This window comes from Microcebus murinus, chromosome 12 (assembly GCF_040939455.1).
Source record: "Microcebus murinus isolate Inina chromosome 12, M.murinus_Inina_mat1.0, whole genome shotgun sequence".
NCBI classification, from domain to species: domain Eukaryota; kingdom Metazoa; phylum Chordata; class Mammalia; order Primates; family Cheirogaleidae; genus Microcebus; species Microcebus murinus.
This window is the reverse complement of record NC_134115.1, coordinates 20,552,084-20,568,524: the sequence shown is the minus strand read 5'-3', so window position 1 is coordinate 20,568,524 and position 16,441 is coordinate 20,552,084.

Below are 16,441 nucleotides of genomic sequence, written 5' to 3'. Positions count from 1 at the left end.
TCACAACTTTGTACTTTTTGAGCCAGGAAAGTAAAACCACCAGCCTCAGAACGTGCCCACTGGGCACTGGCTTCTATTTAACTAAAACAATGGTAAATGGATATTCAGCAGCGAAATGATGTCTACTACACTCTTATACTCGTTTCTAACTGTTTCATTGCATGGAATGTGAGTTCTTTTTCTAGGCAGTGTGGCTGGAAACAGGGGCAGATACACTTGCATTTGTAATAGGAGACTTGAAGTTCAAATCTGCCTCTGCTTTTGGCTTTGGAGTCATTATGACCCCTGTAAAGTTGAGTTTCTTAATCTGAAAACCGAGGACCGAGGTCCTTTCCCTGCAGGACAGGGGTGAGGAGTCTTTGAGGTAAAGCTTGTAAGCACGTGTAACAGGGCCTATCATAGGGTAGGTGCCCCCTAGAGGCCCTCCCTCTTCTGAGAGAGAATATTCTTAACTTTTCTCTGTCATAACTTCAGGAGAATGATACTCAAAGTCTGAGGACAGGCAGTGGCTGCTGCTGCTGTCACAAGGCACTGGTGATATACAAAGGTACATGCCTGGTAGTTTTCAAGCATCATCACACACATTTTCTAACTTCGTGCTTTGGCACAAAATCTCCTCGTCCTTTATGTTGGTTTCCTGCTAATAGTACCTTCAGTTCCAGAGCTCTGCTTTTCTAGAGCTCCACTCTATTTTTCTTTGTAATAATGTCTTTGAAACTTGCATGCTGTCTTTCCTGCATCTAAGGGATGTTTTACCCAATTTTAATTATTTGGATATTTGAGATTAATTGACAAATCATTTCTCTCCTCTATTAAAGTTGTTACACTGAACTCAAATGAAAAAAGGGAGGCCAGGAGCACCATCTGACAAAGACAATGCTATATTCCACTTTCCTTGGGATTTTCCGGAACTTAAAGGGGTGGAGTTGGAACATCTCATCGGGGCAGAGGTTAGATCTGGAACTTGCTGTTTGGAGTTGGGCAAATTGTGGAGGGTTGGAGGGTGCACGATGAGCAGGGTGAGGAGGGGCCTCCTCAAGCCCCCAGGGCGGTCCTGCCTCAGTGAGCCGGTGACAGTCGGGACTAGAATCCAGACCTCCTGACTCACAGGCCCGAGCTCGGCTGCTGGAGACGCGGCTGAGCCTGGCAGCACGCACATCCTCGGGGACATTTCAAAGAGGTTTCAGTTGGTCGAGTTGCTTTGTTTTGAAACTCAGGGATGGATGTTACACCCAGACGGGTGCGTGTCTCCAGTGGGAAGGAAAGTTGGAAAGGGGCAGAAGGTTCTCCGAGGGTCTCTGGGAACCAGCAGCAGGTGCTGCGGCGTGGAAAGGCCTGCGATGAACTTCAGACAGATGTTCGCGAGGGACGAGTTTGTCCTCTTCTGGCTGTGCGACAGCAGAGCGGCAGGTCCTCAGGGAGTGAAGAGATAAGAAACAGTCGCCTTCCTAAGAGCTAGAGGTGGCCTTGCTTTCCCACCTTCTTTTCTGCAGTCCCCTCTTCCACCTCTCTTGGGCCTCCTCCTCCCCCTGCCCTTTTATTTTGCGAGAAGGATTCATGCATGAAGGAGGTCTTTTCTCTCTCCCCCCACCCCTCCTCTTGCTCTGTTCGGCTCAGCAGGGCAGGGAGAGCAGCATACCTTAGCGAGAGAACATGAGCACTTCAGAGTCATTCCCAAATCTGTTTTCTAGCTATGAGTCTGGTCAGATTTCTGAAGCCATGCCTCAGTTTCCTCACCTGTAAGATGGGCACAAACATGTCTCCTTTATAGGGCTCTTGTGGAGACTAAATGACACTAAATAAATAGATGAGATTAAATATATTAATCTGCTGATTATGTAGTAGTTGCTCAATAAATAGTAATTTCATTATCTTCACTGTCTCAGAAAGGCTAGACGGGGTAGCATGAGAATTGCTACTATGGAAGAGTGTGTAGATGCCAGTGTATGTGTTAGACACTGTCCTGAATGCTTTAGGTTTCATATTTAATTTTCACAGTAGCTGTATGAGATAAGAATTATTATCTCCTTTTTACAGATATGAAATCCAAGCTAGGGAGGTTAAGTGATTTGGCCAAGGCCATACAGCTTGTTGTGCAGAGGCTGTTTGCAAACCTTCGAGTAAGAGTAAGGCACTTGCTCTAGGGGAAGTCAGCCTTGTGGCTGGCTGTGAGGGTCACCCTGGGCAGGGCAGATGTGGTGTCAGAAAGTGAGGAAAGCAGGGAATGAAGGTGTGCTACAGTCTTTGGACTGACTGGGGTCAGTTGCAGGTGAGCCACAGGTAGAACAAAAGGCTGCGAGAAATGACTTTCAGGGGCTAGAAAAGGACCCTCTGATGCAGCTTGAATCATAGCCTCTTCGTGTTGTTTGGGAGCTTTAGAAGTTCATCTCCCCTTATCGTTTCCCAAAGCCTTTATTCCATCAATTTAGCGCTTAAATGGCAAAACTCATCTCTCCTCCCAGCCAGTGGCAACAACATATTTCTTTAAATTCTAACTTAGGGGTGGGGGAAAGGCTGCTATAACAAATTCAGTGGAAGGGAGGAGCTTCTTCAGATCAGCTCACACTGTGATACGGATAAACAAAGAAAAAAGGAAGAGATCCTCCTCTTTGTGCCACTTGACATGATCCCTTTGCCAGCCTAAGATCACGTCGTGATCACTGCTCTCATCTCATTTTTGAGGTCTGCCCCATCGTGTCCAAGATTTCTAGGCACTGAGTCAGTCCAGTGGGGTCGGTCCTGCTTCCACATTCTAAGCAGAGAGGGACACTGAAGTTGAGAATCTGATGAGGCCACCCAGGATCTTGGTCTCTGATGTTCTGTCCCTTCTATGGGAGGTTCCTTTTGACAACTGAGCCTGCACAGGCAGCTCTGTCTTGTCTGTGAAGCCTGTGCAAGCCTAGATTCCCATTTAGGCCTCAGCAGCATCAGAATTTCAGCTTCCTTTAGCTGACATTAATGCTTACAGGTGGGAGCTAAGCTTAGAGGGCCTCTGACCTACTGAACCAGCCCTTTGCCATGAAGCTTTTGGCCCTGGAGCGGATCCCAGGTCTAATCCAGACTTGCCCCTCTTCATGGTGAGTCTCTCTGTGAGGTCTTGTGTGCACTTTCCAGCTAGATACCTTCCCAGTTCAGTAGAGCTTGCAAAAAAGTTATATGTCAGAGGCCAACAAATCAGAGCCTTAATTCTTTCCACTAAGAAACTTCTTGATCCCTAGATAGACACTACTGTTGTCTATAAATGAGAATATTGTCGTCAGCAGGAAGGACTTTGTTCCCTTACCATAGTGTTGTCACCCTTGGCCTTGGGGACTTGCTTTGGCTCATGAAATATGAGAGGAAGTGCAGTGTGTACCACTTTTGAGAGTCTGAGCAAAGTTTTCCATGATTGCTGTTCCTTTGTTTTCTGGATTATGGAAACCTGGTCAGGATTGTGTTTCCCTCAGGCTGGGTCCCTGAGTACCTTCAGTGAACAGAGCCATGCTACTGATCTGTAATGTGAATGTAGCATGGAACAAAAAATAACCTTTGTTGCTTTTTAGGCTATGGAGAAATTCAAGTTACTTGTTATTGCAGCGAGCCTTACTAGTCCTGACTGATACGGCCCTCACATAATTGTACCTTCCTGCTCACCAGAAGACAGCTCTAGCCCCAAGTTCCTGCTGCACTCTGATAAATAAAACATGCTCATTTATCTTACATTTATGTTATTGGGAAGGGCTACTCAAGCATCCAAAAAAGGCCAGCCCGAGGCCAACTTTCTATCTAGAAGCTTCTCTTCTTAAACAATTTAGATACACTTTACCAGCCTCCCACCCTCTGGCCTAGGTGAGAAACTATTGTATATAGTGTATTTCCTGAGTTTGTAAAGAACTTCAAGAGAAGGTAAGCTGTGCTAAATCTTAAAACATAATCAGAACAAAATTGGCTCTGAGTGGGTTAATATACTGTTGCTACTGCAATGATACATCTCTTTTATTTTATTAAGAGAAGATAAATATATTCATCAAATGACTCCTGGAAGGTAATTATCATTGTCTTATCAATTTTTTTCTATTGTCTTTTCCTTTCTGAAGTAAAAACACTGTCCCATTTGTTAGCAAGTTTAATCTGTTCAGCAGTAAAGAGAGCTAGATCTTGTCTTGTCCTGGTAGACCCATTTTATAGACAAGGGGTCCAGAGCTGGGTTGGCAAACCATGGTCTGGGGTCCAAATCTGGCTCATCACCTGTTTTTTTTAAATTAAGGTTTTATTTGAATACAGCCATGCCACTTATTTATGTATTGTCTATGTCTGCTTTTGTGCTACAATGGCAGGATTGAGTGCTTGTAACAGAGATATTGTAATCCACAAAACCTCAACTATGTCCTCTCTGGCTCTTTAAGAAAAAGTTTGTTGACCCCTGATCTAGAGCAGAGAGGGGTCAAGACCTTGCCTAAGGTCACCAAAATTTCCTAAATGGCAATGCTTTGTTTTATAATTCCTCATTTTTGGGGGGCAATGTTTTCCCCCTCTTTGTTCACTGTCACCTGCCTTATTTCAAGTATTGTGAAGGAGACAGAGCCCATTCCAGATCCCAGTGGAGAAGGCAACTTTGACTAAAACTTCTATGCCATAAAAATAAAGGTGAGTTACAATAGTGTCAAAGCGTTGAAAGCCGGAAGCTCCAGGGAATATGGGGAAATAATAATAATATAAGTGAAGAATATATATCATATCCCTTGGGTAGCTTAGGAGCAAATGATAACTTTTGAGAGTCTACAACACACGGTTGTCATGGTTTTGTGATTTGAATTGTGGGGTATTTGTTTACTATCTTTTACTCTGGGGTGCAATTAGCCCCTTTTCATGGGGAAAAAGAAAATCCCAGCTCTTCTTTTGTAGAGCTTTCTTCCCATTTCTCAAGCAGCTGAAGGTCATCAGAAAATTAGAGATTTTAAGCCTTACAAATACCTACAGTCAAATCACATGCATTTGCAGCTGAAGGTTAAGACATCAAACCTCAGGAGGTAACCTGGGTTTTGAAAATGACATGTGCCTTCTAGATCTGCTTGCATTTTTTTTCCCCCAGGAACATATTGGGCGACTTAATTCCAGTATATTTTATAGGTGCTTGCACAGCCAGAGATTGCTTTATTTCATTGCATAAATAACAAAGATCTTCTGCACATTCCTTTATTTCTCCCTTTGAGCTACAAGAATTGCAGCAGATCTGAGATTTGCACACATATACTTGACATAAATGTATACCGAAGATGGGGGAATAATAAGGACTAACTTTTATAGACCTCTCTCATTAAAACTCACCTTCAAAAAACACTCCTGCTCCTTCCTTATAATCAAATGATGCCTCGTAACCACCTAACCATTTTTAATATTCCCCGGACTCTACTGAACTATGCCGGAGCTCAGATACTGTCTAGCTAGTCAGGGAAAAGAGTCTACCATCATATTAAAAAGCAGTTATTGGGACAGGTTTTACAGGCAGTGGGCTAGGACAATTCAGAAACAATTGCTTATGTGATAGTTGGAGGATTTGTCTCTGTCAAACAGTTAATATTGCTTTAATACATGAAGTAGGCTGTATAAGACGGCAATAATGAAAAATGTCAGGAAAGACAATATCAATTGTTATTCAACATCCACATCAAAGATTACTTTTTTGTCAGTAGCTTTCAGAAAATGTATTTTCCATCAGATCTGATTGCGTTCCTCTTTGAAGTGCTCCATCCTCCCGGTAGATTTAATGTGACATCTAGCCACTTTTAGTCCCTGGGCCTCTGAGGCGATTCAGAGAGGCACAACAAGCCATCACAGGTTTATCCTCAAAGGCCGACACTGTCTGTCTGATTTATTGTAACTTTAAGAATCATCTCCAGCAAAGCATGAGCCTTGCTACCCATCCACCGCGTCAGACTTTTATCAATTCATTTGTATGCAGCCGGTACCTCTTGGAACCGAGAGCCCTATAGCCACTCATGGAAAATGCATTACCTGCGACTAATCCTTTTTATCTTTAAAGTCTGTATTTTTTATGTATAAGTCATTTTGGGTTATCATAAAATATACATAATTCTCCCTCCCCCCTAAAAAAAAAAAAAGACAAAATGGAAAGAGAATATATAATAAGTTATGAGCGTGTGGTGTCCTTATCAGCAAGGATTCTAAATAAACAGCTCTCTTTATGTAAACACCAAGGGATATAAAACTGTGATTACTTTCAATGGGAAATAGGAATGCTTCCATTTTTTTTTTCTTTTTTTCTTTTAGGTTTCAAAGTGAAACAGTGAGATTAATCATTGAAAATACGCTTGTGCGTGCTTCTATGTTGCAGTGTGTCTGTCTGGGAGGGGGTGGCCCTGGTGCTGGTGGCGAGCGGGTGGGGGTGGCGGCTAATGGTTGTCTGTTCCGTTTCACAGGTTTCCCCAATTGCTTCACTCCACAAACATTTTCCAAGCCATTTGTGGATGGCCTTAATGAAGAGGACTGGAAACCTGTCTCCTGGAAGGGCTCACACCGGCCCCACCCCGTTGTGGTCCCAGTGTCTGAACTTCATCGGGTGTGAAGATCCTGTCCCCAACGTCACAAGTGCTATTTTGCTGTCTTGCTTCATTCTAGTAATTGTTTCAGATATTTAAACTCTGCTCGGTTCTGAAGCTTTACAAGCGCAGGAAATTCTCGTCTGCTTTAAACAAAATACGAGAGTTCATGCCCCCGATTAGGGGTCAATAAACCCACTGCCTGCAGACAAAATGCCGCTCTGGCCTGTTCTTGGAAGTCAAGTTTTCTTGGAGCCCAGCCAGTTTTGTTTCTGCCCGTTTCATGTGACAGCAGTGGAGTTAGGGGTCGCAACACATTGTGCCTCCGCAAAGCTGAGACTATTTCCTATTCGGCTCTTTACAGAGACATTGGTTGACCCCTGCCCTGGAACCATACCTGCAGTTTTAAATTAATTAAGTCAATTAACCCAATCAAAAATTTACTTGGCCTAGGAGTGAAAAGTGCTTTGGGGTCTTGAAGGACGTACTACAAATTGTTGACAGAAACTTCTAAGTGGGATTTGAGACTGTGGATGAGGATTGAAGAGATACTCTTTATTCTTTTACACTTTTGGAGTTTATGAAATAGTATACCAAAAGCATTTGGTATTTTGGCTTATGAGGTAATATGGTAGATGTTTTTAGAATCTGCTCGGTTTTCAGGGATGCCTTCCTTCTCTGGGCTAGACCCTGCTTAAATCTTTCTGCTGCATGGGAGAACGGTTTCCAGGATGTCAAAAGATATCGCCCAATCACAGGAGTTTTGTTGTCCCTTTTTGTTGTTTGTTTTTTTGTTGTTTTGTTGTTGTTGTTTTAAATCCCAATGCTCAGCCATGTTCAGATATTATCTGCATTGCTTTTAGCCCTCAGCCTTCTACCGTGGGACTTCTTTATGTGTCTGAACAATCCTGGACCCCCAAGCTGGCATAAAGATCAGAGAAACAGACCGAGGGAGTGTGCTTGCAAGCCACAGCCAAGCTCTCTGGGTTTGGTGGGGAGATTGCTATAAAAAGGGGTAGGTGGTCCGTGGGGGAGAAATTGTGAGCATACCTCTCATTGTTGTCAGGACTCTGGTGGGGGCGGACAGCATTTCTTGCTTCTCTAATTGAAACAGAAAGCAAAAAAGCATGATCTTTAGGTGAAAAGTGATTTTTAACCAGAAAATTTGCAGTCCTTACATGTCCCTGCCTTTATTTTTACATGCAGATCATCTTTGGGGAAAGGATCTCCCGGATCTTGTCTGAACTTGCTTGGAAACAATAGGCTGTGTCTATATTCGCACTCTGTTAACACCCTGTTTTCCACACAAAAGGAAAAAAAGAGTCATTTCAAAGTGATGTCAGGAGATGTTAAGATTTTATGAGGGAGTCCCATAACACCACCACCCCCTACATCATTTTGTCAATGAAAAAAAAAATTGGAATGTCGCTGACTTGTTAGCATTTTGTAAAATCAGATTGCATACAAAGCCTGGACTTCTCAGTGTGATATGGAAACTCACCTTTCAGCCTGTGCTCTTCCTCTCCCTGTAGCCACAGGGACAGTCCCCTAGACCTGGTGCGTGTTTATGCCAGGCCATTCTCTTACCTGGAGCAGTTTCCATCCTCAGCTCCGCCCCCACCTCCCACCTTGTTCACCTGGAAACTCCAACTCATCTTTCACAACCCAGTACAATCCTCCCTTCTCCTGAGAAGTCTTCCATGATTTCTCCCCTATCCTTGCCCATGACCTCACTGGAATATGCTTTGTCACAGTATTTCTCAAATCGTGTGGCCATTTCATTTACATAAACTCCAAGAGGGTGGGAACTGTGGCTCAACTGACCTCTGTATTTCTTGGGCTTTGGACAGTGACTTGCATAAATAAGTACTCAATAAACGCTTGCTAAAAAAAAAAAACAAAAAACAACTCAGGACTATACTTTTAGGGGAGAACCAAACATCTGAGAACATCTCATCTAAGCCCCCTGTTTTGCCGATGAAGCCTGAGGCATATAGAAATTAGGAGTTATTTAAATAGTGCATTCCCTCTGGATCCCTCCAGAGCTATATTTAGTGCAACCCATTGTCTCCCACATTGGGACTGCTTCTGCAGAGCCGGCTGCAAGGGGTGAGCACAGGAGGGGAACGCTCTGGAAAGTTTTGTTATTTGCTTTCACACCTTCTACTCACAGAAAAGAGAAGATGAAACAAAAACCAAAGAACAATAACTTAAGCCTTCCTGCCCGGCTCCAGCTCAGGGGGAGTTGAATTTCCATACTGAATGGATGATGAACACAGCACCACTCAGCTGGGGGGCTGCAGAGGTCCAAACCCTGTCTTGTCATCCTCCCTCCCTCTCTTTCCTCACTTCCAACTGCCAGGAGAGGGCAGGGCTCCCTGCGGGAAGCAGATGGCAAAGCTTCTCATTTTCCCACTTTCAGAGAAACTCCATTGATGAGTGCCTTCTCTTGGTTTCCCATTTTGTTCAGATAACGAGATAGAAGGGAATCAGAGCTGGGGCCAGGGAAGGAGGCCAGGATGCAGAGATGTGGACAAAGGAGTCAAGGGAGAGGGAGTGGATGGCAAAAATGGAGGCGATGGTTGCCATCCCTGACCCTATTAACCCTGAGATTAATAGGAGAGAGAGCGCAGGTGTCTCTAGACCGGAGTTAGGGATATTCAGAGGAAATATGATCTCTCTCTCTCCCCGTCCCTCCCTGCTCCCTCCACCTCTCTGCAGGTGTACGTGCATGTTACATACATAGCTTTGTCCCTTCAACAGATACAAACACCCAGTGGGTCTCCTGGGCTAGGTGTGCCTTTCTTGCCCACGGTAGGGATGCCGTCACTCTTCAGTCTGAGAGTAGGCCCCACAGGAATGAGAGAGGGCAGAGCTTGATGGTGAGCTGGAGGAGGCACAGGAGGGCAAAGACATGGCCCTATGTGAGAGAGACAAGCAAGGCACCAAAGGGGTACTTCATCCCTGCCCGGCTGGTAGCAGCTGCCCTGGGGCCAGCCCCGGTTGCTGCTTGTCAATGGCAGTTCTTAAGGATGCCCAAGGTTGGGCGGGGTCCAAACCCTTGTTCATGTAGGAAAACAGGGGCTGTGGTGGAACACTAGTGACACACTGTTTAGTCCCAGCTTGGCCCCACACAGCTTCAGAGCCCTGCAAGTTGCTTCACCTCTCTGGCCTCTGTTTCCTTGTCTGGAGGAACAAAGTTGGGCTAGATGGTTTCTGAAGCCCTTCTCAGTTCTAATAGTTTATGAGTCTGTGAATTTTGCTAAGATTTGCGACGGAATTAGACCAAGTATTATTATTAATATTTCGGGGAGTTTTAGCAGTGTTTAGCATGGACATGTGAAGTCGATTCCTTACTCCAGTTTCTGTGCCTGAGTGGATGGGTGCCGTTATTTATCTAAAAAAAGGCAATCAAACTCTTGAGAAAATTTCTGAAGAGCAGATTTTATTTCCCTTGCTATGGCCCTTAAATGCTACACTTGTTACATCTGAGTGCTAATTACTAGAGATTAATTAGTCAGCATGAAAGTACTTCTGAGGCAGCCCCCCAATTACTGAACTATACTTGATATGTGCTACCTGCAGGCTCTCGGCGGCAGTCCAGGGAAGTGACACTCTTTGGAGGCTATAGGCAGGCCTTTGACAACTTTCTAGTCACGTTTCTGGAAGAACAGCTGTCAAAGGCGGATGTCCTGCACATAATTAAATGAAAAATATAGCTCATTCCAAAAATGGAGGGAGCCGGCAGGCTAACTATATCAAGGGGCCAGGATATTTCCAGGTGATTAAAGATAGGTAATGAGTGGTGATTCTCTTGAGTCTATTTTTGGCTCTATTAGAGCCCTGTGGCCTGAACCTGGGTGATCCAATCCATTCCACTTCTCTCTGCTTAGGTCTGGGGCCATCAGAAGATACCTTCAGAGGAATATTGTGAGATTTAATCAATTATTATTTAAGGGCAGAAAGATCCTTGGATGAAAGGTGTGAAGATAAAAGCAAAGTCCGACTGTATTATTATCACTTTCTTATGCTCTTCTTTCTTCTATTAGTGTCATGGGAATAAAGTTGAAGTGTGCTTTGGTGCATCTTGCAAAATAGAAAAAAATAAGTACAGATATTATATTTTCAAAACCAAGTGCCCATTCTTCTTTGTAACTTGTGCACAGTAGATTGGCCAGAATTCCTATCTCATTTATCTCCCTATATTGGGTTGTCCTCCATGTCTAATTTTCCCTTATTAATGAATCTTCCCTTTTGTCCTGTACAAATTCTAGGAGGATGACATTTACACAGGGTAATCATTTCCATGCATTACCAAAAAGATTATTTATTGGTGGTTATCCAGCCAAAGTAAGCATATCTGTCACCGAAATCTGACCTAGAATAGGCTGTTGCTTTCTTAGCAGAATTATTTGCTGATCAATTTTTTCTGGTCTTTAGGTTTGTAGTTTAGGGGGAAAAAACTAACAAATCTCTGAATTTTGAAAAGAAGAGTCTCCTTGACAAGGTGCTAACCTGCTCTGATGCCCATCTTCCTGGGGAAAAAGAGGTTACCCTAGACCATGTGTTCAGCCATAGATGTTTAAAAACGAAACCAACTGTGTGGTTACGTATGGAAGGGCCTAGGGAGGATGCTCTTCACCAGTTCTGAAACGACTTTTGTGGAATTAATGCCTTATATTTGGAATAGATTCAATATGTAATCCTAGGGTTACACAAACACTGGCATGGGTATGAATCTCAATGCACTCTCACGTATGCAAGAAACATACATTTCTTAATTTTTCTGAAGTTCAACTTAATTTATACAGTCATGCTTTGCTTAACAATGGGGATACGTTGTAAGAAGTGTGTCATTAGATGATTTTATTCTTGCGTGAACATCATAGAGTGTACTTATACAATCATAGATGGTGTGTATATACATATTTATGTATATATTTTCACATAGAAAATCAAATGTTCCAGCATCATTACTAAATGTCAGTCATTTCCTTTACTTGATCTGCAATGCCAATATCAAGTGCTGCATGTCAGGTTTCTATATATGCTCCATTTTAATCTTATGGGACGTTGGTTGTATATGTGCTCCATGGTTGAGCAAAATGTTATGTGGTGCATGACCATATGAGGTCTGTACAGAAAGTATCCAGCCATGCAATAGGAAAAATATATTAACAATGGCTGGATAGTTTCCAGACAGATCTCATATTACTCTGGCTCGACAAAAGCTTGTCTCAGTCAATTCCATGTGTTTCCCTCTTTCCTTTTTGCCCAGAACTGTGGCTAAGTCCTAGGGGTTGGTGGTGATCAAGTTATGGCCGGGCCCATCTGGGTTTTCCCTCAACGTCCACACAGGCTGTCCCTTTAGGGCCTGTGATTCACTTGATACTTCTCTGTCTCACAGAGACACCAAAATCTCAGCGAGGCCAGCACATGGCTCAGTCCACCAGGACAGTTTTGGGGTATTCCTCTTTCTTTAGCATTCTAACTGAGAAGTAGGGTGTAGGTCCTCCCTGCTCTTGGGCCCTCCAGAACTTTCCAAGACTTTGAGGTGTCTATATGGAAAACAGGAATCAGAACACTTCTTCATGGGACTCAGATCTTCTCTCTTGTCTCTCCTCTCCTCAAAGCTGGGGAAAGGATTTTCTCTTTTCAAATTTAATTTCTTTCTACTATTTTGACTCCACCCTGAATCCTCTCCATTTCCTTGAGAGCTCACGTTTTTGGTAGGTAGGGCCAGGAAGATATTAGAGATATAAGCAGACAGGTAGGCTCTGTCTGCTTTGCGTCTGTCACATCTTTTTTTTCAAAGCAGTAAACATTGATTGGACTTATTGTGGGTGGAGGGAGGAGAATGGGAAGACTGATATTAGAGGGAGGGGAAAAAAGTTAAAATCTCAAAACTATCATCCTTCCAGTTTTTAATACTAGGCTTTGAATGCCAGATTGTGGGATTTGTACTCAGGTCCATAGATAGTAGGGTGGCATAGAAAGTTTTTTAATGGAGCATGACATGATGGTACCTATGAATTAGAAAGATTATTCTGCAAGTTGTATGGAGGTGTATTTAGAGCAATATGAGATTGAAGCTGGAGAAGCTTATTATAAGAGATAATGGAAGTTTTGACTCTAAAATGCCATTGATTGCATAATGCATTACTTTAATAGAAGAGGTTAGGGTTAAAAATTGCGCTGAACATATACCTCCATGAGAAGGTGCATTTGTATTTCTGAAGTAAAGTATGCATTACTGTGAAACCAATGAATCTTCAACTTCAGGACACTTCACTTGCATGGGCTCCTTGAAAGGCCCCGTATCTAATTTTGTATCCATAATATTGTATATTGGAAAAGGACTTTCCCTAAGTTGTAGAGAAAACCAGGACCCAAAACTTGGGTCTATTTCTGGCAATAAGTGAGAAAGCATTTTATTATAGAATCAAATTTAACAAATGCTTTTTAACCATCCACAGTGTTGTAGGTATTGTGGCAAACACAGAATGACACAATATAGTCCTTGCTGTTAAGGATCTGACGATACATTGGAGACACCAGTGACAGCAGCAGGAAAGTAAAGAAAGATGTTGCTTGGAGGAAATCTACAGGACTTGGAAACATAATAGATGTGACAGGGCACAAGGAGCTCGAGGGAGGCCAGTAGTGATATGAACCCTGAGCAGAACAGGATGCTGGAGCCATGAGCCATAGGAACACAGGAGGAGGGAACTGTGGGGTGGAGAGTTTGTTGAGGAAAGATAAAGAATTTAATTAGGACATGCTAGATTATCTACCCACATACCCACTAAGCAGATGAGGGTTCTGGGGACTATTTGGGGTAGGGGAAGATAGAAATTTGGGCATGATTAGGGATAAGAATCGAGGCCATGGCAATGGATAAGCTACAGGAAGGGACTGCAGAAAGAAGAAGAAAGAAGACAGGCAGATCCAGGCTGGGTGTGGCTACTACGGAGTGTGGGAGTATCTTGGACCTGGATGTTGAGTTTGACCAGGAGGATGCCAGGAGACAGGCTCAGACAAGGACTCTGATGCTGATGCCAAGGTCTGAAGGAGCAAGGAAGGTAGCCAGAAAGCAGGAGCGAGCGACTGTGAAAGGGAAGTGGGGGTGGCAGAGTGGGCGGATGCCCTGACCTTTCAGAAAGGAAAGGCTGTTGGGTCAAGTCAGGGGTGCCAGGGGACAGTCAGGAGGATGCTGAGGCTTAAGAATGGACAGAAGGGAATTGAAGAAAGAAGCTATTTGAGTATTAGATCGAGGGTCTTTGTTCATAGCAGGCGGCTGGCTGTGTTGGTTAGAGTTAGCTGTGATGCCAAAAAATAACCAATCATGCTGCTCAATTTGAGTGTTGGTGCGGAGGTGTTTAGTCTTGCTAACCTACCTACCCTAGTAGCTGACTTGCCCACATCTGAGGGGAGACGTTGGGAAGCTCATACTTTGCACTTGTTTAATGGTTTTATAAGTTCTGTAATTCCTGACCCAGTGCTAGGAACATAATGGATTTTCAGCAAATATCTATTATTCATGTTTTAAGATACCAGATTCTTCAGTTTTATAGACCAATCAAAAACCTATTTTTAACTACAAATCATGCCCCTAACACAACTTAAAGATATAATTCTTAACACATCATATTGTCTGTTATAACTAAACATATGATTATTAAAATGATACAGGTTTCTTCAGGGTGGAGACTACATTTTATTCACCTTTATAGTCTCAGTATCTTGTGTGATGCCGAATATATATTATCGGTGAATGGACTATTTATTGTATGGTACAAGTTATAATTTGAATTTTAAGTGAATTTAAATATCTGATGATTTTTTGACTGAAAATATTTCTTTAGGGTCAATAGTGTAGTTTCTATGGTAGAAGTAAATCCTTCGTGTCCATATCTAACCCTATTTGATGGCTTACTGTATTATCATCTTCAGGATGGTGCCCCACATCTGTGTCTCCTGGGGCCACCAACATTTTCAAAATAGCATTCAGGGTTGTCTGTTAACCCATTATTTGCTTAAGAATATTTGTTTCTATTTTATTCATCTGAAATTATGGCTACAGCAATGAGGTAAATAGACGTTTGAGGGTTCAGACTCAGATTGCTGTTTCATCCTCTCAAGACCTCTGTTTCTTGTAATCTGTAAAATGAGGGTAATAAGTCATTTACATTAGTGCTGGTGTGAGGATTATATGAGATAACATTTGTAAAGGGCTGACATTAACATTGCACCGGGAATTGTGGACACAGAATAAATGTTTCTTTATTTTTCTTCCTTCTCGCAGAGGCTCAAAGAACACCTGGAAAAACCCCAAAGATCTCAGTAGTAGAGGCTGACAGATCGTGTAACTGAGAAATCAAGAATCTCTTTATTGGATGCAGGGTCAATTTAGCCCTTGCAAGAAATGTGTTTCAAAATTTGGTACTCTTATGTATATTAATTCTCTGCTTTATCTTATGGTTGGACTTTATGTTCTACTTGCCTTTAATTCTTTGACTTAAAAAAAAAAAAGCAATTTTTCTTTTGGTACTGTGCTTTCTTTGTCAGTTTCCTTGAGTCCTTCGTGGAATGACATGAGAGATAAATAGGGTTGATATTCAATGACCACATTGCATTAGATGTTACGTATTTGGAGTATCAGCTCTCACTCACATGATCACTAGACACGACAGGAGGAGGTAATCATCCCATTTTACAGATGAAAAACTGAGACACAGAGAAAGTAGCTTGACCAAGGTCACAGAGCTATGGCGCTGCTGGGACTCAAGCTGAAGCCCCTCATTTCCGTCTCTGCTCTCACCACTGAAGCCAACTTGCCTCTGAAGGACAGGACATTTATTATAATTCCTCCTGAAGAAATTTCTAGAATATTTAGCACTTCTCTAGAGAATTTGTTTGTAGCCTATCCAGTCAAGAATCCACTTATCTTCAGAGAATGTAGTTGATTACATAGGAAATCCACAACTTTTGATTGAAAAGAACATCTCTTTTCCAGATTTTGCTGGAGAACACAGGGGTTAGTGTAATTGCTATGTAATTTTTTTTAAAAGGTTTTAGCTGTCTCTACCAGATTCTCATTTCCTCTCTATAAAGCATTTATGTTCTAAAGCATGCTTCTCCTAAATGAAAACTTTTATTTTCCCCCCCATGGCTACATTCCATGCTAATATGCCTTCTGAGGTACTATATTTCAATGTCAAGGATTAAACTTGAGTTACATGGTGAATACAAGGTCACTGTATAATTTTTGGAAAGGTCAGATAATAGCAATAATATCTTTACATGATGAATGAAATTATACATCTATCAATTATTTATCTAATCTATGTAACCTATCATCTAAATGTCAATATCTTTGATGTTATGTGTGAATGGTGACTCTGAAAAGCCATTTACAATAGGTTCTTTCCATATTGATTTATTTTCAGGTTATAAATAATAATTGTGGAATCATATTCCATTGGGGTAAGTTTAAAGTAACTTAGATTTGTCTTGATTTGATATTGCCTTACAATTTAGAGATAAATGTATATTTCACTTTTGCAAGGCATAGTCCCTGTATTTCAAAACAATTCATTTGTTTTGGTGTTTTCCAGATTAACTTTGCATTAGCACTGAGGAAAGTGAATGATGATTTGACTATTTGTCAGTGATAACTGAAGCATATCCTGTGTACTACAGTGCAGATAAAATGTTATAGTAATTTTTTTTTTCTTGTTTTTGCTTTACTTTATTCAGAGAACAACTACCTCTTCCCCAAATAAGAGGTACTTAAGTGGATTGCTGGATGTTTACTTAAAATGTTTTAATTATCAAAAGCATACACGACTATTTAAGTAAATGAGAAGGTTAATTTAGAGACAGGCTAGGATTTGAAGACT